The sequence below is a fragment of the Carlito syrichta genome, unplaced genomic scaffold (genome assembly GCF_000164805.1).
Source record: "Carlito syrichta isolate Samal-C Ts95f unplaced genomic scaffold, Tarsius_syrichta-2.0.1 Scaffold302324, whole genome shotgun sequence".
NCBI lineage: Eukaryota > Metazoa > Chordata > Mammalia > Primates > Tarsiidae > Carlito > Carlito syrichta.
Window position 1 is genome coordinate 372977 of NW_007246420.1, and position 2773 is coordinate 375749.

The window sequence follows — 2773 nt, forward strand, 5'->3', positions numbered from 1 at the left end:
AGTTGCCCAGGCGGGTCTCGAACCCGTGGGCTCAGGCATTCCACTCACCTCAGCCTCCCAGAGGCGCGGGATGACAGGCTGAGCCACCGAGCCCGGCTGTAAATCATTTTTCATTCAAAGTCAAGTACATTTCTTTTCTTACAAAAACTTTTGTTTATCAAGGATTTTATTGGTTTTCTTTGAACCTGTTGTCACTTTTTTAGAAATGTTCCAACCGACATGCTAAATGTGTAGTGTATAGGCTGGGTTCCGTGTTGGAGCTACTCAGCTCTCTTCAGTCCTGACTGCATTCTTTTTAGATGCTCAGCCTCGTTCAATTGTACGAGAATCTCACTGTTCTAGTTCCCACTCCTCAAGATAAAATCTGATTTTCTGAGTCCTGCCAAAAAATCAGTTCTGTCTTAAGTCAGGTTATCATCCTTGTTCAATTATCTGTGGACAGAGGAACGAAGTTACTGCATGTGAGCATGGCCAACCATGTCTTCCACTCCAGTCAGGCAGGTAAGCGTGGATAACTAAAAAGAGTGAAACACAGTCTAGGAGTGGTAACCCAAACAGTACCTGCTCCAAAATGGCACTGCACTAAGACTCTGAAGAGGATAAATGGTTAAAGGATTGCATGCCATTATTTGGTTTGATCATTTATTCCACAAGCACATGTCAAGCATTTGCTCTGTGGCAGGCATGATTGCAGGACATGGAAACAATAAATAATACACTATTCTTGCCAAGTCTAATTAAACCAGGGAAACAGATGATCCAACAAAGGACAAAATGAGGGGCCTAGGTGCTCTCTCAGAAGCTTGAACTGGGTCTAGGGCCTGAGGACACATAATTACTTGTTCATCCTTATGGGGCTTATGGGAATCAGTTACAAAATATTTACTACAGCAGTGATTGTCATGCTGGAGCATATATCAGACTCTGTTGGAAGGTTTGTTAAGACAGACTGCCAGGTCCTACCAAGTATCTGAATCAGTAGGTCTACGGTAGGAGCTAACAATTTCATTTCTAAATGTTTACAGGTGATGCTGGTTCTCCTGATCTGGGGGGCCATACTTGAGAACCAATGACTTTGAGTTTTGGATGTTGACAGATGACAGCACAGGGTAAAGGATTATTGACTCAAAGTCATGGAGCCATGACCTGGCATTTAACCTTTGAGGAATTTCAAGTGTTTAGGCATGGCTAGAGAGGAGGGTATGGTTAGAGAGTAGTGATAGGAGCTAGAGAGATAAAGCCTAGTTTATCAAAGATCCTGAATGCCAGGCAGAGGATCTGGGACTTAATTTTATAGGTAATGGGGAGCCATTCTAGAATTTAAGCAGGGGAGGGGTATGTTCATTTTTATTCATCAGAAAGATCACAGTAATCTGGATAGACATGGGATGGAAACTAGAGACAGGACCATTGGGAGTGTAGATTATGGCTGGGCATGACTACCCCTGAGATACAGGCTCTTGTCAGTCTCTTTTAATGAGCACAGTGGTGTCACAGTCCTTGATATGCAGGTCTCTAAGGCTACAGCAATTCCACTGGTTTGAGCCTGGAACTTTAGTATATGATCCATAACTCAGGGTTCTCCAGCTGCATCCATCTTTTCTTACAAGGTCCTGGTAGAGTCATCAGGGTTGATGGTGTAAAGACTAGTCTGGCTGCTTAATTATTTTAAGAAAGTATTATTTCCAGTTCTTGGGTGTGACCTTAGAGAAGAGCCCATTGTCCACTAGGCTGTGCTGGCTGCTGACCATTTACTGTTCCATCTGGCTCTTGAAGGAGAGACACCATAGCCACTGTCCCTTTATTCTCCATTTTCATTTTCCAGATGGGACTATTGGTGTTCACCGATACTGTCTAGGTTTCTTCCCCAGTCTGTCTCACCATCACCTGATGTTCCTTCCCTACTAGAAGGAAGGGCTGTGAGAGTATTTGAATTGGCTGTCCATGGCTGTCTGTTGTCTCTAATACCTTGTCATTTTGGCAACTGGCCATTTAATTTATTGCCCTACTGAAATGCTTCTAAAAGTCAAAAGAGATACTACCCAGTAATTACATGAGACAATAGGCATGTGCCAGACTATTCCAGGTACAGAAGGACATTTGGTCATCCTAGGCTTGCAAGATCATTGGGTCATCCCTCTTTCCTCTGACTCACTCTAATCATATTAACTAGAAACATTTCTGCAAATAACTACTCCTTGTATTTGAAAATATTCAAAGACCTCACCTTTCACATGAGGATAATGCTAGTGCCTATTGTATAGGTACATCATGGGGCTCTTGTGAAGTTAAATGATTTAACATATGCCAGGCATTGGCAACTGTGTGCAAAGATGTACCTTTGAGGATATTCATTGCAATAGAAGTCTGAAAGCATCCTAAAAAAAAATCTATCAATGGGTCACTGGTTATATAAATTACTTTTGTGCATTGGATTATGATACAGTTTATTATTAAGATGCCTTTGTGCACTGGATTATAAAACATTGGGTTATGATTATCTAGGATGACTGTTTCTGTTTGTTGAGGACAATCCTAGTTTATGGCATGGTTCTCGTCCTGGCATAAGTAATATCACCCACTTTCACTCTCAAAAATATCCTGCTTTGAACTTTATCTTATCTGGTTTCTCCATAGGTCTGTACATGTTAATATAAAATTATCTCTAGGAAAGTTCAATATAAGGATTGAAGAACTCTATTATTTGAGTTTTTAAAAAAGTCTAGAAGTGTGCAAAAAAAATAGTAAGTACAATTAGATGCAAGTATATGCT